This window comes from Zosterops lateralis, assembly GCF_965231275.1.
Source record: "Zosterops lateralis genome assembly, chromosome: 1".
NCBI classification, from domain to species: Eukaryota; Metazoa; Chordata; class Aves; order Passeriformes; family Zosteropidae; genus Zosterops; species Zosterops lateralis.
Window position 1 is genome coordinate 18,007,632 of NC_139762.1, and position 25,664 is coordinate 18,033,295.

Sequence of the window (25,664 nt, forward strand, 5' to 3'; positions counted from 1 at the left end):
CCTCATTGGAAGTTTTCTTATTGCTAACTCTTAATTATATGAATTATTAATCATCAACATGAGGCTTGGGGATGCAGAGTAGAGATACAGATGTTGCTTAGTAAGAACTGGGTTGGAACCTTGTCCACTTGGAAACCTGGAATTTTCACTGTGATTGATGAAGACATTGAACAAAACTAGTCCCAGAACTGATCCACACTTCTCCTCATCTTAAAAAGGGATTTTTAAACACTAGCACTTGCTTCTTGCTCCGTATTCAGCTTTCAATCTGTAAGAGGGCCTTCACTCCAATTCTTTCTTCAATATTTTTGGGGAACAAACCCAGGCAATACAAACCGTCCAGATGCTGGGACTGAGAGGTGGAAGCTGGTGTTTATTCTTCAAGTAACTTTATGTCATGTGGTGATGCACGTCTTGCCACATGCCAGGTAACCCCAGCACAGCAGGCCCAGTAAAAGCTGATATTTTTGTTAAGATATGAAAGAGGGCCAGTGACAAAACAGAGGAGACTGTCATTGAGAAGAAGAAAATGTTTTCTGTCCTCCAGCAAAGGAGGGAAATGAGCAAAGAAAACTGTGGGGTTGGAAGATGCAGCATGTGAAGTGAGTTAGAAAAGCAGCTGCCATCAGTTACCAATGACTGAGGTGCAGGTACCAGTCAGCTGCAAGCTTTGAGATGTCCAGTCAGCCTCTCTGGCACTGTTTGAGGAAACCATAAGGACCAGTAGATCAGCAGGATTTGTGCACTCTGTAATAAACAAAAATAGTTATTTAGAACATTTTTCCTTTGAAATTTTCAAAACCTTAATGCTGTGTCAGCTGCAATGGGACATCACCTTCAGATTGAGACATATCCTACCAAGAAAGTAAACAATCCTCCAAAATCCCTAACTCCAAATATCAGATCTTCAATTTTTTTTGAATGTGCTAATTGCAGCCAACATAAAGCAGGTCATCAGTGAGAGACAGCCTGAATACCCTTTCTTTGAAAAGAGTAAGCAGAGATCAGCCAAATAGAGTGATTTTTTTTGAAAGAAGCAGATGTAGAAGGATGCTGACATTGATAAGTCTTTATCACACACATCTGCATAGAATCACAAAATATGAAAAATGGTGAGAAAAGAAGTCAAAGGCAAAAGTCTATGAGATTCATTAATCAATGATAAGAAATGGAAGGATATAAGACAAATGAAAAAGCACAGAATAATGACTTTGACACTTTATCACATAAGACTGGTACATTATTTCATAGCAAGCAAAAAAAAAAAAAAAAGAAAAAAAACAAAGATTCATATTAGCACAGTTGACTGGGGTTGTTACTGGTGACTGGGTGGGCAACAGTGGAAATCTCTCAGCATGTGCAGATTTCATCAGTGATGTAATAGCCAAGAAAGACAGAGATATAGAAATCCGTAAGAGTAAGTTGTTCTGTAGTTTCCATAGGGTAATTGTTGCCAGCCTAGAGACGCAACTGAAATTATGTGTGGCTCAAAAGATTGGTGTTTCTAGAAAAAGTATTAGTCAAGGCTTTGAAAAGTTGTGCAAGAGAAATAGAATGAACAAAAAGTGTGTGTTAGAATACTCCTACATCTGTGAAGAAGTTTCCAATGAATTGGTATTTCTGCCCAGATGGCAGAATCAAAATAAAATTATGTTTTAAATCTGGAAAGAGACCACCATCTTCCTTTGCTTATGGCTTCTTGCATAATGTAGCTGCAGACTTTCATTGATGAGAACTTTTTTAAAAAAAACTAGTGGTCTTAAGATTTCAAATAATTGAGAAACCATTACCTTTCTTTTCCATTAACTTGAATTATTAACTGGTATATACCATGAGGGACACATACAACATAAGAAAGACATGGATCTACTGGAACAAGTCCAGAGAACAGCCACAAAGGTGATCAGAGGCTGGAAGCACCTCTCCTATGAGGACAAGCTGAGAGAATTGGGGATGATGAGCCTGTAGAAGAGAAAGGTCCCAGGATATCATATAGCAGCCTGCAAGTACCTAGGGGGGCCTATGAGGAAGCTGGAGAAGTACCTTTTACAAGGGCATGTAGTGACAGGACAATGAGGCATGACTTTGAAATGAAGAACAGTAGGTTTAGATTAGATGTGAGAAAGAAATTCTGTACTGTAATGGTGGTGAAACACTGGACCAGGCTGTGGGTGCTCCATCCCTGGAAATGTTCAAGGCCAGTTTGGATGAGGCTTTGACAACCTAGTCAAGTGGGAAGTGTATCTGATCATTGCAGGGGGGTTGAGTTAGATAATTTATGAGGTCTTTACCAACACAAAGCATTCTATGATTCTTATCAAGTTGACATTGTCCTGTTTTAATTTCTCAGTAATGGGTTGTTTTGCCTGTGTGTAATATGACATTTTGACTAAATACATTTATTTCCTGAAAAAAAGGAATCTGTGCTTGTCCCCTCCAGATACTTACTGACAGGAGGCAAGTCATATTCAGTGGTATATAAAAGTTAACAAAAACATTTCTGAAATGTTACTGTTCCATATTGTATCTAATAACTTAGTTGGCAGTGTTCAGTTCCGGGAGATAAAATAGTTTTGCTCTCTTCTTCTTTTTCTCTTACATAAGTTCTCTCTTGGCCTCCTAGCAAGACTTTTCTTAGAGAAACACCCCCCCCCCAAAACAAAAACAAAAACAAAAACAAAAACAAAAAAAACAAACAAAACAAAAAAAAACAAACAAAACAAAAACAAAAAAAACCCCAAACAAACAAAAAAAAACACCACAAAAAAAAAAAAAAACAAAAAAAAAAAAAACCAAAACAAAACAAAAAACAAACAAAAAAAAACCCACCCAAAAAAACCCACAACAAAACAAAACAAAAAAAACCAGGCCAAAAATAGTTTATTGGTGCATCATCTTGTCAATACATGGTGGAAGTTTCCTTTTGTCAACATGTTTCTGGATGACATTTCTCTACCAGTCTGTAACAGTGCACCAGCAAAACCATCCTACCAAGGATACATGTTATGAGAACACTTTCTATGCAGAGAGGGTAAAGAGAGGGATGTCTAAAGTGAAGTAAACTTGGTTTCTAGATCTGTAATTCTACTCCTTTTTGCTTTTTCTGGAAACGTCTTCTCCCCAGCTCATCACATTCATTAGAGTCACACGCAAAGTCAGCAAACATCTTTGCTCACTGATTATCTTCTCTGACTCTTTAGAAACATCAACCACAGAAATATACCATGCTATGTTATGTTATCCTGTACCAACCTTCTCTGCCTCCCCTTCCTTGCACAGGGCACAAGTGATGTGCCTCTCAAATACCCTGCTTTGCCATCACACCCTCCCGCCGGTACCTCAGTGCTGAAACACACTTTGTTCGGCAGCCAGTGCCACCTTCTCCTTTCATCTTCTTCCCCCATCTCCCTCTGCCCTGCACCACAGCTAACTGGCCTCGGCCCCTTCTCACCTTTGTCACTTGCTACTGAAATTCCTCTTGAAACTACAGGCTCTGGAACCAAAGAGAAATTTAGTCCTGCCTACATAACTAAATGGATTAAAGTAATATCTTATTCCTAGTAATGTTGTCTTATTTATATTTGAAAAATACCTAGACCAATCAGAAAAGAAAACCTGCCAGTGATATGCCCTTTGTTGGCAGGGCTATTCCTCTGCATATCCTGAGGGATTGAAGGCAATTTCATAGAGGGGGGGTACAGACAAATCCTATCCCTCAAACAGGAATCACCTTGAAGGTCTAAATACTAAACAGATTTCTTTAGAAGACAGTCTCAGAATGAATCTCAGAATACATAAAGATGACTTTTCAAAAAGTGTATTAGAAGGAAAATATCTGTATTTGGATTACAGGTTAAGAACACAGTTTATTATTCAGTGTAATTTAATTGCTTTGTTACTAGGGGACACCCAGTCATACAAATGCCCCAAAGCAGCTGTTTACAGGGAGAGGGTATAAATATGATCATGCAGCTGAACTCTTCCATTTGCTGCTGGATGCCCAGAAACTAGAAAAGGGAAGCACAAATCCTACTTGACACACAAGACCTTTCTGGTAAAGGAAAGCCCTTGTTTATGTAAATACTCCTTTCTAGTAATTTGGAAGCAGCTGCTAACCACAAGTGTTTTAATTGCCACTGCACTATTTCAATTACTAATTTTTGAATTGTTCCCATCTCTCTATGGACATGTTGCAAATTATTATAATTGGTTATGATGGACAGCATTAGAATGGCATCTATTAGCACTTCTATAGATGAAAGACCCTTGTAATGACTATTAGCAACCCTTGCAGGTGATAACAATGATAGAGGGGAGCTATACCATCCTACATTACTGTGAGCAGTAATTCAGCTGCTGAGTTAAGAATAATTACTCCCTTTTTTTCATTTGTCCTTTTTTCCCATTTTATTTCTCTCTCTTCCAGACATAAATATTGAAATGTGTAAGTAAACTCAGTTGTCCTAAAATTGCAGTAGAAAGATTCTGCAGTATTTTACTACATTCAAAATTATTTTAAAATCAAGCATTTTACAGACAATGAGCTCCTCATAGACTTAATGCTAATTTTTGAAAAATTGTTTCAAATATTGAAAGAAAGCAAGTTAGGATTCTAAAAGGTAGTAGCAGGAGGCCTATTACTCAATGGGTGGCATAGAAGAGGGACAGCTTCTCTACAACCTTAGTGACCCCTGCAAGCTGTAAAAATCAATAAGAGAATCCAACCTATTAAGGGGTACTGAGAAGTTTACAGAGGCTGAAAATGGAACTGAGGGATACAGCCATTGATTTATTGTCATAGCGTGTTCCCAAATAATAGATTTATAATTCCATTGTTTGCCACTGGATTCTTTTTCTTCTTTAAAGTAATCAAATATGAGGCCCTCTTCTGATGCAGGTGCATCAGGTAATTATCCTTGTGAAAGGTGCTTTTGTCCTCCTTGCTTTTTAAAATACTTGAAGATTCACTTAGACAAAAACCAAATGACTGAAAATGGCATATGGCTCAGTAGATGACAGCATTATTCTCATTACATTTCTGTGTGTGTGGAGAAAATGCAAATGCTTTTTAAGAAAATAAAAAAATGCAAGAAATGGGTTTCCTGTTATCACTCCTTTGCTAGTGATAAATACTTTAGAAAGTATTGTCCTGAAAGTAAGTTATGGTTTTGGATCCATGCAGAGGATGGCACCTAACATTGCTCACTTCCACATGTCCATTCTCCTCATGACCCAGCAAGTGTCACACCTCTTCCCTCAGCTGCTCTGTGCTCCTGCTCCTTCACAAGACTCCTTTTTTCTTCTGTGTGCCCAAAAAAGATGGTTTCACACAGAACCAAAGGGAACATCCTGAAGCAAAGCAGGCATGAGGCTTCCAGGATTCTCTAATTACAACAGTGCAGGACCAACGACTTACTGGTCCAGGGCACTGGCTGTCTAATGTTCAGTTCAATAGCACTGGTACAGGGCTTCCCCTTCTCTGTGTGTGTGGCTTCACACTGCAGAAATCTGACTGCTGCAGTTTTGATGTTATATAGATATACACTTGATTGAAGAGGTCCCTCCCTTGGTGTCACAGCTGTGCTATGCAGGAGTGATAAATGCTTGCAATCAAGGTATCACAGCCAGTACACAAGGCAGCTGCCTCAGTTTGCTTTGAAATTCAACCAGATTCTGGGGAAATATTCCAGGGTTATCCTGTGTTTACTTCTCTGGCATCCCTCCTAGCTCTCCTTTCTCATTTCTTGGACAATGAAATGCTCCAGCCCAGCGCAGGTACTTTCCTTAGATGGGAATTTCTTTTATGCATCCCTCCTTGTATGTCCAAACTTGAAGATGCTATGGGATACAACTGAGTAATTCAGGATCACTTTGGGAAATGAATGGCTCCATCATTTGCAAAAATCCCCTTCTTCACTTTGTATTTAATGAGAAATATCTGGTTCTACCAAAGAGATAAGACACAATTGTGTGATCCATCTCTCACTGCTCTCTGTACTCTGGTATATGATCAGGGGACTCTGAACCTACACCAAAATGTAATTTCTACTCTGAACTTTTTTTGAACTCTGTTTCTTCTGCTGCCCTGACTGTGTTCTTCTTCTTCCCAAAAAAAGATCTATTTGTGGAGAGCAATTTCTCTGTCTTGCTAACACAAGCACAGGATGTATCTAGAATGAAATACAGCATAGCTGACAATCTCAGTACAGGCAAATTTAATCATTTAATCCTCATTTAAGGAAGAGGGGCTATGAAGGTATTGGAGAAGCAACAGAACAAGCATAAAGATAAGGCTGAGTTTGAGAATTATGAAAGAGGAACAGTGAAAGGTCCTCAGCACAACTGCTCTGTTGCTGCTGTGTGTAAGAGGGCAGTAAGTGGTTCTGGGGAAATATATCAGAGATCTTTTGAAAGAATCTGCTTCTCTGCCAGTCTTTACATCGTTCTTCCTCAATGCCAGCAGTTGCCATGCAGGGCTGTAGGGCTCAGCAGTCAGAGCAGGCAGCAGAACCGTGGCTGGGTGACAGCCTTACACCAATCCAGGCAATGGCTTACCTTGTCTTTGTGGGTCCTGAAAGTTGCTCCTATGTTCACAGAAAGTTCACAAAATCAAACTGGAACTTGCGTCTGGGGAGATATAACCCTACATAGTACAGTTTTCTCTAAAAATCAATCTTAGCTGCTTGCTCAGACACTCAAATTTTTCAAAAAACATGCAAATTCTGTCTCAAGGGTCTAGAAATCACTTTAAATTATTTTGGCTATGCATGATGGAAAGTGCTGAAGATTACTTAGTTAATCTTTGCAAACACTTTAAAGATAAAAAGTGTCAATTACATGTTACTAGTAGCAATAAATATACCTTTATGTTATTCATTTCAGTAGAGATGCCTGCACTTCAGTTAAAGCTAAAAAAAGTAAAAGGAAGGGCTGCTGGACTAATCTCTATCAATTGCACTCCACTGCTGTGCATTTACAGTCACCTGAGATTTGTTTATTCATCTGTTTGCTGATTTAACTGTGTGACTCCCCCAAAGCCAGGCATCATCACAATAAAATTCTGATGCATTCTCCTGACAAACTTATCCTTTAATTGCTTCTTTATAATTTACTAAAATACAACCATTCATAAAGTCAGTTCACTGATCCTAGTGACACTGAGGAGTTTCAGCCTTGCTAGCAGCTAAGTGGCACTAACCTTATACTGAATTTGGGAAGCAACTTATTTGCATGGAAGAGCTCATTGCTCAGCTGTAGTCTGTAGTCTGTGGAAATCCAGCAGCATCTACTGGATGTAGAGACCCATGAGCTTTGTATTTTTTAAAGTTTTCACAAAAGAGCTAAAATAGCTGCCATATACCAAGTAGTTTCACAAAGCCTTTGTCCAGCATTGGCATAATCCTGTTTATAAAAAGACAAATATATTTGGTCTTTTGTAACATATAAAAGAACAGAAAAACGTAAAATATCCCACATTCACCCAAACACAAAAAGGACTAAACCCCACCTCTTGAAATATAAATATATTACAAAAATTATTTTCTTGTTAAAGCAGTTCAGAGTTATGACTTAGTTCAGTGATAGTATACAAAATCAACAGGCATAGCATATGCCTGGCAATGAACTATTTATATTTTTTTGCTAGATACTAATAATGGTATGCATTTTTCTAATTAAAATGATAATAGCTATTAATTTAAAACTGTCTTAACATGACTGATGCAGTTTCATATTGGCTAATAATATTCCTCCATTTGTTTCTCACCTATTTATATGCTATGGCTTAGTGTTAGTGAGGTGTGACCCTGCCAGATGTGCCTGCAGAACTGAAATGAGTGCACAGTAGCAGCGAGAGCCTTGCAAGCCCTTCAGCTAATTGACATTATTATGTGTACAGGAGGATGCAGACAGAACAGCAGTTTGTGTCTTCACCAGACGTCCACTGCAAAGCCACAGTCATGGCATCCTGCCAAACTGAAACGCCTTTGTCAGGAGATATTCCCACTGGTTTAGTGTGAACTTTTAAAGATTCAAATTCTTTATTAACAAGAGGATCTTAATCTTTACCATATTTACACGTTTTATTAGAATCCAAGCAATTGTCCTGGGTGGGATTATGCAATTTAATCTTATTTGGATACAAGTTTTGAAGGATGCTTTCCTCCCTCCACGTATCCCTCCTCATTCAAAAGCCACCTTTTGGGAGAAAATGTCAAGTAAGACACAATTTTTTTAAACCAGTATAACACACAATTGTCTAACTTATGTTTTGGGTTTTTTAAATCTCTTAGATAAAGGGCTGGCCTTTACTTTACATTATAAATACCTGTGGATGCTGATGCTGAAGTCAGAGAGATTACTCACTTTAGGCAGCAGCTCCTCACAGAGGCAGTCCTCGGTTCCAAGGCTGAGATGGGTCTGAGTCTATGCCCGTGTCTCAGAACTTGGTGGTAGCACCTGAAAATCAATTTCTTTACTACATGCATTGCTTTGCTCTGGATATCTAGACCAACAATGCCTCACAAGGATTGTCTAGTCACCTGCAGAGATAATTCATTGCCTTTGCTCTTGCTGTGGTGCTCAGGGAAAGGAGCTTTATCCTTAAACTACTTCCTTTCTCCTCAAAAACTTCATGTGTTGCATGTGGCAGGGACAGCAAAGGCCAGGAGTGCAGCAACAACCCATGTACAAACATGGCTGGGGCCCATGGAGGGGAGTTGGATGAGGCATTGGTTGGACATGAATGGGGCAGCCTCAACAAGACAGCCCTGCAGCAATCCAGGATGGGCTGACTACTACACAGATGCACAAGTGAGCAGCTGAAGCTCAGCAAACTGAACAGTTTTGGAATCAAACCTTTTTTAAGTAGGGAGAGTAATAAGCCATGGAACAAATCTTCACATATAAAGTGTCCTTGCTGCCACCACTTGAAAATGAAAAATCTTGGGTTTATTTTTTAAATATTTGCTCTGCTTCCTCCAGCTTTTGCAGGTGTTATGACTCGGTAGTTCAGATATTAATGATGGGAGAAATCCTTCTCCTTTGCAATATACAAGAGGGAACACAGCAGTCTCTTTCTGCCCTTACAATCTGTTAGTTCTGTGACTCCTACCAGTTACATCTCAAAATATCTTCAGTTTCTCATCAACATAATTTTCCTGACATGAGGAATGAACAGATAATTCTTCTCTTTCTTGGCAGGAGGAGTGGCACGACAGAAGCAGTGAGTGCTGAGGTTCAGATTTCCATGCTGCCCACAGCTGCTGGCCACTTTGGGCAGTCTCCAAATACCCTGGGCTGATCAAAGCAGCTGAGGTGTTCCTGCAGAGCCCAGCTTCTGCTCTGTTTCACCCACAAGAGAGACACTTTGCAGGCTCTCAGATTACCCTGCATGATAGGTAGTGATGATTTGCTTAAACTGCAGTCTCATGGTCAAAACACAGTGATGATGTGGACACACAACCACGAGCATGGCACAGAAATACCCCAGTCCAGGAAAAGCCTTGACTCTGATAATAAGCAGCACTGGGTCCTCAAGAAGCAGGAAAAATTGCATCTTATGATTCCCATGACCAAGAGTGTGACACTTTGATATATATTTTGACTTAATCAGTCTGGAGATGATAGCAGGATCTGGCTAATCTCTAGGACATATGGTTTAAGTCAGTTATGTAAAAAGAAAAATATTTACAAGACTAGAAATGCTGAAACATATGGAATATTATTTCTAACAACCTGAAAGAAAATGTTGCTAAATAGCAGTTCTTGTCTTCTCTTTAGCAAGGCTATTCTTAGTCCTCATTTGTTTTCCAAATGACATTATTATTCAATAAATAGAATATGAAGCCAAGTAAATGAAATTGCTCAGTTCCTGGCAACCTTTATTCTCATCTTGCTCAATAATCATGATTATAATGATTTTATTAATAAGTCACATTAAGTTTTTCCCTATGGTAAAATTAAATGCAATGGGATTTGAATGATTTGTTCCCTAAATGCAAAGCTAAAAGCAATACATCTTGCTCCTATATTAAACAACTATATTTATGCTTTGGATAGTCAATGACTGAATCAGAAATAACTATTCTGAGAAACACTGGCATTCAATTCTTCCTTTTCTTTTTGTTTCATAGCAGAAGAAAATGTCAGTCTAATAAACTAAAGCATTGATATCTCTATCTATGGAGACCCCAGAATGTCAGAAAGATTTATACTAAATTGCTAGATACAGAGTAATCAGTGCCATCTGGGAGATCAAAATCCAGAAGTCAAACATGACACTGAACAGATTGATTTGTGTCATGTTTTATTATAAAACATGTGCCATCAGCTCTTTACATTTCCATCAGACTGAAGGGGACCAACTTTAGGACTAAATTAGATGTGAACATTTTGTTGAATTGGGGTATCCTATAAAACCAAAGCCTGGACATAATTTGCTGAGGTTTTGGTTTAGTAGAAAGTAATTTTTTTACAATTGGAGAGAAACTCTGAAAACCATACACCCAAAGAAAGTACCTGGATTCTGAGGTTAGCATGCAAAATGAAAGAATCCTCACATCCTCTAGTTCACTATTGCCTAGTGAAGGTATATTGTGATGTGCCAGGACACCTTCTGAAGGAAGCAGAATAACTGCATGAAAGCCAAATAGCCTTTTCCCATTGAAGTGAAGCAGATGATTTTTGGAGGAGTAGGGCAAGCAGAGCACACTCACTTGGGGCTTGACACAATCCTAATCCTGGCAAAGGAGACAGAGAACAAGAAGTAGAAAAGGTTGCATTAACTTAAATCAAAAACTTGCAGCCTTGGGAGATGAGTGACTGACATGTTTGCAAAAGGCATTGCAATGTTTTTATATTCACTTGACATTTATGAAGGGTCAGTCTTCTGAGTTTATATTTGTCACATACAGTAAACTGAGAAGATTTGAGGGAAGAAAACTTAATAATAAATCTGCTAAAGCTCTATGAGTATGAAAGAGTCTGTCATAACAGTGGCAGCATTTATCTGAGATATCTGCATTATTCTGGAGAAATGTTCCCATAAAATTTATGGTTGTGATGTTCAACAACTCACCAAACTTAAAACAAGTTTGTTTCATAACAGTTGAATGTTGTATATTGCTTTAGTTGAGACTATGGCATTATATTGTCATATCCAGGTGTTGTGTTTAACCCCAGGCAGCAATCACACACACAGAGCCACTCGCTCACTTCCCCTGCCAGCAGCTGGGGAGAGAATTGAGAGGATAAAACCTGCAAAACTCGGGGGTTGGCATAAAGACAGTTTAATAGGGAAAGCAAAACGTGCACAAAACCGAAGAAAACAAGGAATTAATTCACTTCTTCCCATAGGCAGGGAAGCATTCAGCCATCTCCAGGAGAGCAGGGCCCCATCATGTGCAGTGGTTACTTTGGAAGAAAAATGCTATCATTTCAAATGTCCCCCTCTTCATCCTTCATCCTACCAGGTTTACACACTGAGCATGATGTCATATGGTTTGGAATATCCCTTAGGTGAGTTTGGATCACCTGTCCCAGCTGTGTCTTCTCCCATCTTCCCATTAAACCCCAACTTTCTTGCCAGTGTGCCCACAGGAAAAGCAGAAAAGGCCTTGGCTCTGTGTAACTCCTGCTCAGCAATACAAAAACATGTCTGTATTATCAACTCTGTGTTCAGCACGAATCTAAAACACAGCCCTTTACCAGCTGCTGTGAAGAAAATTAACTCCACCCCATCCCAAACTAGCACACCAGGTTACCATAACACAATAATAAAAGTTTACTGGAGAGCAAAGCAATATAGCTAGACTTGCTACATCGTGTCTGCCTCACAAAGCATGCTTTCTGGTGTATGCTGAATTTTCCTAAGGTTTTGCCACAGAGGTCCTTTTTAGGATTACCTTTTGACAGCTTGGGAAAAATTACACTGATTTCCTTGTGTAAATTGGGACGGGGATTTATTAAGGGAGCATAGGAGCACACCACCTTGTCACCTGACTCTCATGTCAGTGAACACATTGGACAAAAGCAGCTCTGGCAAGGCAGATGCAGGCCAGCCCCTGGCCAGGGCCCATCTGAATTGTGTGGAGCTAGGAGGCCACACTTAACCCCTAGGGACTGAAATGCCCAGGTCAGGAAAAGGGAAATGAGAGACCAAAAGCATCAAAACCTCACTAGGCACTGAGCAGTCCTCCAGAAACAATAGCTTGGTTTGGTTAGGGCTCTGTCTTTTGGATATAAACCTAAGCAAATAATGACATCTATTTCTTTATTAATTTCTCTGTCTTGTTTCCAGTGGACTAGATATCAAGAATCCATGTCTGTCTTGTTTATGCTGAACTTATGGCCAAAGGAAAATATGATCGTTGTTGAAACCATGTTCCCCCAAATAACAGAATTAGTCCCCTAATTCAACAAGAGCACCATAGAAGCAGCACATTTAAAAGAAAAACAAGATTTTGATTAACTTATTTTCAGGTATTTGCATGCATATGTGTATGTAGAATGTGTAAAACCTTTTGTTTATTTACACCTGGCAAGCCTGTGGAGTACCAGATACTCCCTTGCAGGAAAGAGTATGTCCTCTTTTTTTGCCATGAATTTACCTCTTGAACTACAGATGGAAGAACATTAAGATTTACAAAGCTATTACAACTGACATATTAAATTTCATGGGGATGTGTATTTTAATTGATAGCCATAAAAGCAGTGCAGTAAAGGTTATCTTACAACTGTATTTGGAAATCACTTTCATAACATCACTTAATTCCTCTAGAAGATATCTTTAATTAAAGAAAATCTCTGCTGATATTATTACATATATTTTATCTCAAAGTGACCCTATTTTGTCTTGTTGTGACCTTATCTTATGCATGATTCAGCAAGAATGGGAGCTCATTTCCCACAGATCTTTTTACTTCATATATCCTGCGTAGATTTTCTATCCCCAAATAGACTAATGCAAGAATATAAACACTGGCTATGATACACTGAAATCCCTGCTCAAAAAAGGGCCAGCATGTAATGGTGTCCTCAAGCAGCTGACTACAAAATGTTAGAAAATGACAGAAGGCTGATTTTTTTCCTCCTGTTTTTGTAAAATAAAGATTTTGTGGGGGAAATGTGTGTTGACAGAAAACCAAAATTTTGTTGTAGTGTCATTTGCTACATATAACATCAAATTGTTTTCTCCATTAAAAATAGAAGAAAATAGAGACTATGCTTTTTAACTTGAAACTCTGTGTCATGTCTCTCCCCAGCCGCTGGTGGACAGCCCACATTTTGCTATCAGCACCATCTGTTCCTCTCTGCTATCATGTATCCACAACCTGAATAAAGGTATTGTGAGAAACACCAATTTTAAAATCTCCCTAGGCTGTGTAAGAGCATCACCATTTCAGGGAAGCATAACAGCTTGGAGAGTGATTTCACTGGCAGTGGGTTTTTGCTGTTTGTCTGTGTTTTCCCTCCTCCCTCCCATATTAAAACACACTGTTCAGCTGTGCAGGGCTGTGGGGAGGCTGGGGTATACAAGGCTGCAGGGCTGTCTGTAAGGGTATCTGCAGGGGTGTCTGTGGGGGTGTCTACAAACATGACACCTTTTTCCTTTTTTCAACATGACAGTTGCTGTGTTCATTAGGTAACTTATCCAGTTGTCAACAATGAACAAGTGTGTGTTGGGAAGTGTATCCATATTGTTCATGAAAGCACAAGTGTTAGAAGCGCTTTCAAAAATGAGAAAGGTGTGAAATGAGAGCCCTGGTAATGTTCATGTTGTTTTACCCTCAGTGCTCTTGCACAGCATGTGCCCCAACCCACCTGTGTTCCAGGTCCCAGTTGTGAGACATCAGACTGTACTAGTGACACTTAGTTACAAATACAGGTGCAAAAGCATAATGAAGAGCCAGTGAGCAAGGTTATGGAGCAAATATGGACAAAGCAAACTGCAACAACTTAATAAGATCAGATAATTTCCAGCCAGCATCAATAGATCTAGACATCAACACACATAGTGTCATGTATTTCGACACCCAAAAGTTCTTGCACAACTACTGGACAATGAGCTTGGCAAAGTAGTTCAACTGCAAGGAAGGAAGAAAGATGGCTCTGGCCTGAATGTGTTCATTGGTTTCAAGGTACAAAAAAGAGAATAAGTGACCAGTTTTAACAGTGGAGGTGATTACGAGTGGGGTCTGAGTGGTGCAGCATAATCATAGACAACCTGGAAGTGGAATGAGCAGGGAGGTGATGTGGTCTGCTGATGACACAGAGTTATTCAGGAAGAATAAAACTAGAGCTGGTTGTTAAGAGCAGTAGAAGATCCTGAAAGTGATGATGGACTGGGAAAAAAAAAAAAAAAAAAAAAAAAAAAAAAAAAAAAAAAAGGAAATTAAGTCTAATTCAGATAAATCTAAAGCACAATGAAAACTTGTTTGACCTGACAAGCAAAAACTTGGGCTATAAGTATCATCAAAATTGCAAGCTCAAAGTTCAGCAGTCAAAGAAATGCACCAAACATGAGGAATTACAAGAAAGGAACAAAGAACAAAGCAGCGAACATGGTTGTGCCTCTGTAGCAATGCATTATGTATTTGAATTTCATTTATTTAGGTAGTTATGGTCTACAGATTTCTGCCCATATAGAACATAATAGAACTGGAAGTTTAGAGGAAGGGAAATTGGAGGGTTATGGATATAAAGAAACTTCCATTAATTACACTAGAATGCATTTGCTTAACAATAAAGGAAAGGGTTGCTCTCTAAGAGCACAAGTGTCCTAGACAAGGTGAACCTAAAAGTGAGGAAAGAGTAGATGGACTTCAGATGAAGACTTCATCGACCCAAAGCAAATCAAATAATGCAGTATTTTCCTCATAATGTAGAGAAAAACTGTTATTCCTTGCTGCAGAATTATGACTTCTAAGTGTCATTTCCACAGGACCAATGAGACAAATTCCATGAAGAAAAATCCACAGACAAAAATGAAATATATATTTATTTCTCTCTCAAAAAGTGTCAGAGGTAGAATGGTAGAGCTGGAATGCCTTATTCAAAGCTTGCCCTGTGCTTTTACTGCTCTCTAGCTGCTGGGTACTGCTCAGGGCAAGGCCCTGGGCTGGCTGTGTTTGTGATCTGTGGCCATTACTACCACTCTTGCCAGAGAAGTATTGAACAATAAATACACTTTCTTACATTTTACAGTAATTATTTAAATACAAATATAAGAAAAGAATTGAAAAATTAGTAAAGTGACAAATATCTTACCATGCAGTAATGGATCCTGTCCCACTAGGGTCTGTCTGGGAGATACATATCTATATGTTTTGTCCATCTGTGGTAGGCTTGAACATTTTGACCAATCATCAGAATGACCAAACAGGGACTTTCGGTGAAGTTAACCTGCAGTGTTCAGCCTGACAAAGAGGTCAAAACTAGTATTTTATAACTGACCCAGCTTTGCAGCTCTACCCTGCCAGCACAATCCTGATTGGAATCTGGAGGATCATCATGCTCATATTAATTTACCAGCTAGGATAAATGAAATTTTTTTGCTTATATAAGGTAACCAAATTAAATAATTGCTGGCCTTTATGCTACTGTTTGTAGAAAATGCACTGGGGCTTTGTTATTCTTCTGTTATTTCTTAGGATTAACTCAGATTAATCTAAAAGCTTCTGAAACCTTTACACAGTATTACAGAGATCATGCCAGTTCATCAGCAACTTTAGTCACAAGTTTTTTGACTGCATAACAAATATATATTCTTTCTCTAGCCCCTTTGAGAACTTCCAGTGAATTAAATACATAGAGGATGAAATTTTCAGAAAAGTAGAGGTGGGAGGAAAAGAAAAACAAAATTGAGTGCCTGCTTAGTGACTTCAGAAGCGTATCATCTCCCTGTGGTCCCTGATTAAAGGCCAGACAACCTGGATGAAAACATCTGACTCAAAAGAGGAACCTGAACACTGTAAAAATCCATTGTACAGAAAGACACAAAGCATTTGGGGGAAAAGTGTGTGGATTAAATATGAAGAAACAAGTGCTCTCCTGAGGCTGATGTTCTTACTCATCTTCTGGAACCACATACTATGTGGTATATTTAGGATATGTTATCTCACAGTTCTGCATTCAAAAATCCCATAAAAACACATCCTACTAAATTCTGGTGTTCTTTTCCAGAAAATAATTATATCCACTTACAGTTGTTTTCTTGGTGTATGTCTTCTTTAAAAGTTTGTGCTTGACTAAAGCTTCTATCTTCAAAAAGCCAACATTGAGAGAACAGCACTGCCAAGAAATCCTAATCAAGATTTAGAACAGCCTGTTGCTATGGAAATAGCCATGGCATTCAATATGACTTCTGCTGTGCTAAAAATAGGATGAAAAAACAGGAAGGTCTGGCCTGAGTAAAATAGAACAACAGAGTAAGCAGATTGAGTGAATTACATCAACGATACATTAATGGTGAAAATTTCGCCTTTATTAATTATGCTTTCATTGGCTCATTTTGCCTGCAGGCAGAGAAACTGCCTCCCACCAGGCAGTGTGGCTGCAACAGAGAGGAATTACTTGCCCCCAAATATCCCAAATGAGTTCACTTTTTTGCTGAGTATATGTTTGGTTGGACTGGCTGTATCTGGTCTCACTCAGCAATGCTGACACTAAGGGTTGAGAAATCATGACTTAAGTCTGCAAAAAATAACATAGTTTTTGGAGAGCAAAGGCTCCCTGCTCTGGGGCACTGTGTAAATGGGGAATGGCAGGGCCCCATAAGGTCTCAGCCCCAGAGAAAGCCTGTAGCAGTTTATTCTACACCCCAAATTAAACCAGGTGCACTGTACAGGTATCATTTCTGTCCCATCAAACTCCAAGACATGGTAGTCTGCCTCCCCAGCCCACCCATCTGACAACCCCCCTGTGCCAGTTCCATCCTTTCAGCTGCATCACATCCCATCAATTGACTTAATTTTGACCTTCTAATATTCAAAACCTGTGCCACTTAAATTGATGCAAAAGCATCAGGCTGCAAGGAAAAAGTTGACCACAAGTCCAGGAGTAGCAGGGTCTGATCCCAAGTCTATTGCAACATCAATTATTGAGACTCTTGAGCCCTTCTTTTGTTTGATCTCTAGTTAAAAGATTACTGAAGTTGAAGATACAAGTTGTCATTTGTGCCTGGAGAGTTAATGTCCTTGGAGGTGAATCAGGATGATTTGCACCTCCTTCTGGTCCTGGCTCTGGGTATTTTCTATTCCAGGTAGATCTCATCACTTTGACAATGCTCCAGAATGTGGAGTCAATTTAAAGATGAAAGCTCAGACTTTGGAACAGGAGCTGAGTGGCTTGTGCCAAGCATGATGTGTAGCATGTGCATTTTGAGGCTGTTCATGGACATATGGAGATTGTGGGTGCAATGGTGACTGAATTCTTTACAGCAGTGGCTTTACAGCACTTCCACAGGGCTGGAAGTGCTGTAAATCCTGCTGGGCAGGATTGTCTTTCACGTGTTTAGTGCAACTGCATGTACAAAGTACAAATGCTGCACCTGAATATCTGATTTTAGACCTGAGCAATCATCTGGCTGCTGCAAAACCTTCCTGCAAAACTATATACTTTAGGAGAAAGATGTGATAGTTGATGTACAACATGGAAAAACCCATATTATACGGGCTGCCTAAACCTAATGTTGGCAGATGGATCTTGGAAGTCTTTGGACTGTGAATTACGAATCCAAATCTTAATATTCAGCTGATCCAATGCAACTCCTTCTAAGCCAGTGATGACTACAGTGAAACTACTTTTAAAAACTAAAACAAAATTGTCTAGTTATCTCAACTGAAATTTGAACCTTTTGATTTAACCTGATATGGCCTCAGGATCAAAAAAGAAATAGGAAGAGTTAAGTCCAATGTTGGTAGAAGGACATGCTCTAAAAGCCTGATTATCCAGATGGAACAGATAAATCTGTTACTCTTTCTCTAAATATCAACACTGCATAATTAGCAGCTGCTAAAATAATGGAAGCCAATTGAAGAAAAACATGGTATACTCTACATTCACTTATTAAATACCTTATGTTTCCAAACAGAGCTTTCCATATTTGCTGCAAAACTCTGTAGCTTCATGCTTTACACAACTGAGCAAAGATGACAGCACTGAAATGAGCTATTACTATTTCCATCAGGAAGATATGGGGAACTAGTCTGTGTCTTTGAGGGGAAAATATATATTCATCAAATGGAAAAGCTTTAAAAAGCAGCACTATCTAAGATATCAGCATCCTGTCTCCCTTGGAGACAGCTAAACCCCATATTTATCTAAATTATCTTGGTAATATGACAGAGTGATTGCTCACTAATGGTCAGTAACAGTTTTCTTTGTCATTTTCCTAGTCATTACCTCCTCAGAATGAACTCCAGAATAAACTGCTGATGCATCGTGACTAGAATATAAAGCTTATCATCACAACAGAAACCATTTCTATTAAACTCACAAACCTGTACATTGGACTTCTGACATTTTCATTTACAAAAAATAATACCCCTCTATTACAAACTCTAGAGATGAGCTCTAGATGAGCCTAGAGATATCTTACTCTTAAAACAGAAGTAAAGTAATATTTATTTTCCACATCTGTCTTCTATTTTCTTTCTTTTCTCCTCACAGCTTTTCATGCACAGGAGCCACATTCTCTGCAAAGAGCACAGCTCAAACCAGACCAGTTTTGTAGGTACTATATTCCATGGCCTGTTCAGCTGCATTTTTTAATTTGGATGTTTAAGTCTATTTGCCCTTTTTCAGGAGCTGGAAAGAATCACTGATTACACAGTCTGCCCGAATCTCATTTTCCCTGCTGAGTCTGAGAAAAGCCCTCACAGAAGTCTTGTGCACGTGTCAGCCGCTTGACTCCTTCTTCTCCTCTCGAAGACTGGAAATTTTCAGGGCTGACATCCATTGTATTTATTTCAAATTAAATACAACTGATTTTTTTGAGCTGCCAAGATGGAGGAGACAAAAAACTCAATCAGAAGGAGCCAAAGTGCTGCCATGTGAAGCTGCCTGACTGACATAGTGCATCAGCCTAGAAAAATAGCATTAGGGTGACCATAAAGGAGGATTGTATCTTCACCGGTGTTACAACAAACAGATATGTACTGATCCTTCAGGGAGTCCTCAAGGCCCAAGTGCTGGGGAAATGCTGTGGAGTTTCTTTCTACACTGCAATGTCTGACTTTCTTTTCTACAAGAAGCAATCCTGGCTATTTAGTGAGCAAATGGTCGCTGGCAACATGGGCAGCCACAGAATGACAGAGGTACTTCTGCCTGTGAGCTGTCAAATATTCTTCTAACCTTGCAAAAAAATTTGCACAAATAAGCTATACATATAAAAAAAACTATCAATACTATTTTAAGGTCTGCTGTAATTAGGAGGGAGGAGAGAATCACATACTCTGACCCCTAAGGAAGTGGGACCCACATGGAAATTCTGGTATTTTAAAGCTGTTAGGGGACAAGGAATCAAAGAAATCAAATTTTTATTTTGCTTTTAACAGGCTGCCAAGCCACATGCTTTCCCCTGAAGTAAAGAAAATTCCCTTGACCATGGAGTTCGGGTCAGGACCATAGAGGAGGTCAGCTTGACTATAAGCTCAGGTCATATCATTGGAGTTTGTGACCATGGAGTTCAGGTCAGGACCTCAGTTTAGCTAATCTACAGGTGCAGAGTTTGCAAAAGAAGAGGGCACAGAGCTTCTTGAGGTGCCTTTCATAGTTGACCCCCAAGAATAGGCAGTGGTTACTTTAATGCATCCAATTTTTTCCAAAAAGTGTTGTCTGGTAGCATCACAAATGCTCCTACCCCCAGAGCACTGCAGCAGAGAGCTCAGGGAGGAGCAGCCTTGAGCTGGCCTTCTCTGCTGAGCCATGTCCTGGGGCTATGCCACACTCCCCTCACCAGGGTTTGGGCTTGTTTGTGACAGTCGATGATGAAAAATACTGACAGCAGCTTTCAGGCACAACTTTCCAAGAAATGCAGATGTATTCTTTCTTTTTTAAAGGGAGGGGAAAGACATGAATCTGAAGTCTGACCATAATTAGATTTTTCAAGTCTGGGTTGCTTCATTCATAATGCCTTCCCCGGAACCCAGAGGTGAAGATTTCCATATTTTTGTCTTTGTGCAAAGAGTAGATCTCCTTGGCAGGTAATGTATTTACCTGACAGGACAATGAAGGACTGGCACAGAACAGAAATATTTTTCCCTGCCAGAGTGTTGGTGCATGTGTATTCAACTTCTGTTTTCTTATTTTCAAAAAGCCATCTCCCATCTGAGTGTAATCAGTCTCCTTGAGGGCTAAGAAACAAAAGGGTGAATCTGTTTCACATGCTGAATGGACCATGAGGATAGGACTAGGAGGTTGTCCTGAGCCTTATGTGTCCTGCCCCCATGGAGTGAGGGAGTTATGCCTTCAGCATCTACAGGAAGAATTCCCACTACATCCATGGATTAGCATGAATTTACTTATTATCTATTGTCCTGAAACTAGATTTATTTTCTAGATATAGAGTAGGAAACACAACAGGAACCTGAGAGTGTAAGACCCAACAGGCTGAGCTGGACAAAAGCTCAAGTGAGCTCATTACCATATCTGTAGTGCCCAGCATTGCGTGGATATCCACATTTAGCATTTTGTGGCACCAAATGATTCCACAGTTTCATTATGGATTCTGTAGCAAATTACTTCATCTTTTGAGACTTGCTGGAAATGTCATTTAATGTCTTTTAGCTGCTGCTAGTGAGAAACAGTCACTACCTTTTCACCTTCTCTATACTTCTCTTTCCCAAATCAAGATTTTTAATCTGATCTTATATGGAACATATTCCCACAGACAAGATTTGAATGTTAAATGACTAATTTGCAAATCAAGTAACTTAATGAAATGTTTTTAAATAAAGCTAATATGCCTCAGAAGAATACCTATTTTAAGATGGAGATCAGTTCAGATCACACTGAGATAGGTAAGATTATTTTCACTGTTTGATCCTTTGCTCATGGGACAAATTAAAACACTTAAGTATTTGAAAATATATATATTGCAATAAAGAAGCAGTAAAAATATCAGCAGGAACCACCTAAGTATGTGTGGGAGAAGTGAGAGGAAGTGGGAGGAAAGGGAGTATGAGTTTAACTTAGCATAGAAATTTTCCCCAAAATAATTTGAATGCAAAAAGAAATTAATCTATTCTATATATTTCCCATTATAATGAGTTATTTTTGCTTCAGGCTGTCAATCATTTCTGCTGACAAAGACTCCAAACCTTAAATATCTTGCATCATGCTGTATTGCATGAACTAAAATTAAATGTAACAGAGAATTAAGAATAGATACTGAAAATTTTTGCTAAATTTATCAACTAGAAAAGTGGCAAGAGCTAATTTATAAGAAAATAATTTTGTTTTCCAAGGTGATTTAGTCTATCTTTCATGATTGTGTCTAAGAAATTAGCAGGCTGTGTAAGCAAAATAGCTCTTTTCAAAATGTGCAGTACATCTGCAGACAGATGTTTTGGTCCTTAAAGAGATTTTTATCCATGTGTACACAACCCTGAACCCAAGTTTTCAAGTGGCCTTGCCTGAGGGGTACAACAAGGTAGAGGAAAGAAATACCCAACTTGGTGGAAGGAGAAGTCTCATAAGAAACCAGCCCCATGCCTGGGATATGCTCTGCTGGTGACACCAGAGTGCCAAAGGGGATTATCACTCAGGAATGAAGGCCAGGGGTACCTCAGGGCATCCCCTCTGGCAGTGAGAGCACACAGTAATCACTGCTGATCACATGGGGGGGTGCTTCCCTTACCCGCAAGGCCTCTGAAGTGGACAAAATATATACTTCCATTATTATTATTATTATTATTATTAATGATATTATTAATATTAATGTATTTACAGGGAGACTGAATTTTTTGGAAAATAGGTTTTGTTATTTTGAAAATGAATGGGAGGCCTTTTTGACCTCAAATGACATGTACAATTCTCTAATCCTCTCAGAAGCAGCCTCGTCACGCCACAGAAACCATTTAGAGGAACTCCAGGCCACTCTAAAATCTGGGGGCATATGATTAGCATTAAACCAAAAAGCATTTTAATCCTGCCGCAAGATTAAAAGGGTGCTGAAAAACAAAGTGGTTCTCCTGTTTCCCTCTGAACAAAACATTTCATTTCATAACAACAGGAAGCTCTAGAGAAGAAACACCTGCACATGGAGGAGGATGAGCATGTGGCTGGAGGACTTTAGAGCTTTTATCCGTCCAGCTATTAACTCCAGGGCCGTTGCTCCAAATCTGCATCAGTAGTGCTGGAAACAGCCCCTGGTCTCCAGCCATCAGACCTTGCTCAGTTCTCAAATGGCTTATCTGTAGCTCCCTAATAGAGAGGCTTACAAATAAGTGGCTCAGCTTGGTAAAAGCCACTTTATAAGCTGCCTGCTACAATACAAAGCTTCCTTCTTTGATTAAAAGGTACTAAATTTATGGGAAGACAGCAGTGATACACCTTCCTGATGCTTATTGAGAATGAACTGATTTATGAGAGCAGAGAATCCAATAAAAATGTAGAGATTGAGTCAAAACCCTTTTGGTGGAACTAAAAAATATATTTTTAGATATTTGTAAACCATGAAGTTCTTCCTGGACTTAGAGACACAAACTTTTTAAACTTTTTAAAAATCTCTCCCTGCTTAAAAATTTTGAACACGGTGCTGACATTTTCCTATTTAATTATAACACCTGGCTGACCATCAACATCCTGGGCTATCTTTGGTGCAATGGGATCAGAAGTGCTTTGAAGGTGACTATTTCTTTACTCAGGACTGAGTGATCGGGAGTGATCAGGCTGCTATTTTTTACAATGCACAACCATACCTGAAGCTCCTAAATCCAGGCCATAGGCTGAAAATATAGGGAGGCAACTGCCACGTTGTCATTTCTTTGTTACTTTATATGTTGAATTTGGTCTTGAACCAAGACTGGATAAGGATTTACCCTTACTATCCATCAGTTTGTTCAGTATCTATAATACATGCCATGATAAGAAACAAATCCAGAGTGCTGTACTAAGATGGAGCACCTATATTTATTCTCATCCATTTTCCATTGTTCATGGCAAATTTCTACTCCAGCTAGTGGAAATTATAGTATATTGATGGAAGGTGATTCAAAATCTTGAGAGAGAGGAGACAGAAAAATCAAAGGGAAACATTCATATTCAGTGTCTTTACCACAATATAATAATATCAGAGGATATATATCTTTTGAAGACATTAACATGTCACTTGCTTTGGATTCTTGGATTTAAGAAAAAAGGTCTTAACTAGCAGTTGATGGAAAATGTGCTGCAGGAGAGTCTGGTGCTATGGTAACAGAGCTGCATGCCTGTGTGAGTGGCACTGAAGCAGGAACCATCAAACACCAGCTTCACTCCCATCAAGTTCCCCTGGAAGAGCCACCGTCATTTCAGGCATCGTGAAATCACTCTTCTCATTTCTATGTCAATGCAGGATAGTCTCTCTCCAGATAATTTCCCTTCAAGGTAAGATTTTTAAGGGAGCATGCATACAAATGATGTCAGTTAAAATATAAAATTTCTTTGAAAACATCTCCTTTACTCAGGGTTGAACACCCAGACACTTACTTCTGCATCTTAGATTTACTCATGGTTCTATTACAGTACTTTGCAAATTGTCCATGAAATACAAGGAACTAAATGTGTATCCAAAGATCTGAAAACAATAGACATACTTAGCCCTGTATTTACCAAGCAGCCAGTGGCCTCGCAGGTCTGCATTTTTGAGGTCTGATTTCAGGCCCCATAGTAGGTGTGTGCAGGCAGATAGCAATTCCTTCATATTAAACTTCAATGACCATTAGTCATTTCTAAAAATGTAAGCTGCTGACTGGGTGTATACAAGTGCTGGTGGGATCAGGGTCCAGTGGTGATTGAAAACAGGTATCTTTTAAACAGCCCTCAAATCCCTAAGGAGATTGCCTGACTTGAACTATAAACCTCTGCAATTATATCTTAATTTGCACTTACTTGCAGACCCCTGGATAGTTTCATTGATAACAAACAAACAAACAGATTGAAGTTGCTAATTTTAAATTGATTGCAAATGCAGCAGTAAGACTAATTATGCTTAATGCCCTAACTCAATAAATAGGTCACAGCACAGAAGGGAAAGGTATCTTGCAGCTCTGTGTTTCTAGGCTATATGTGAGGTAGACCTGTCTTCACTTTAGTAGTTTAATTTGGCTGCTGTGTCCCCAGAACTTTGGGGCAGGGATTGTTGGCTCTCCCAGCTTCTGTATGCCATAGAGAAAGGTGCTGTAGGTAAAGAAAGACCTATCCCACCCCATGTGAGAGCCTCACTACCTGTATTGATGGCTTGGGGAGGCCTAAGGGATTAGAGTGTGGCCCAAAGTCTGCAGCGCAGAGGAGGCAGTTGAGGCCCTTTTCCCAGCCTGGCATGCTTCTCATTCATTCACAGGACCGTGGAGTCTGGGAAGCTGAGACCAGAGGTCCAGCAGAGGTGAGCAGGGGATAAAGCACAGCTATAACACACCTTGTTAAATAGAAACAGCCTCCTGATTTTAAAATTGTTCTAGAGTAAGCCTGCTTTCATCTTTTATCAGACAAGACAATGGTGCTCATTTTTCCCTTTTAAAAGAAGAAAGGAGACTGCAAATAACACTGTGGCCCTTAAAAAAAATGAAGGCACAAACATTGAACAGATGTACTCAACAGCGCTACAGTAATGACTTCCAGGTATATGAATACCAGACCCAGTGTGATGTTAGAGACAGGTAGGAAACAGGATTCATCTCTCTCAGAGAATTTTTTGGAAGGAAATTAGTTTATTTTTGCATGCAAATTGCTCCTCAGAAAGTTGTGCCCAGAACCGTATACAGCTCAGGGTGTTACGGCAGCAGTTTCCTCACAAGTGAGGCATAGCTTGAGAGAAAGTGTTTACGCATTTCCTATGCAATGCAGCAAGTATCAATGCAGAGGTGCAGTACAATAATAGTATATTGCTCATGCAACTTCCTTGAAATGTTTTTGAATATTATTAGATCCTGGTGGGACTTGTCATTTGATAAAAGTTAAGCAAGTGGATGGATTATAGCAAGAAGTGGGCCCATGCCATGATAAGAGCATTACAGGACATCTTGAAGATATTTATAATGACTTTCACCCTGCCCATGTTTACAATAAGGTGCTACCCTTGCTGTCCTCTTCTCTCTCTCTGGTTTCCTCCTGCAGTGCTCAGGCAGCCATTGCTCTCCTGGCTCTGAGCAATGGAAAACCCAGAGGAGTCATTGTGGGGAGCAGCACGGAGCTACTTCAAAAAGTCACTTAGAGACAGAGCAGCTGAAAGCAAGCTCCCATCAGTCAAAGCTGTGTCTGATGAGAGGGTCTAAAAATATCCCTGCACAGTCTGTGAGAGGTGACAGCCCATTACAGCCTCCACCTTGCCTTTGCTCAGTGTGTCCTCACAAGGTACAGAGCAGTGTGGCTGCAGAGGGCCACTGGAGCTGGCCAGGGTGAGCCTGCCCATGCCCCCACGAGGAAAACAAGCAGCCACTGAAAGATAAAGGCAGATCCTTGTG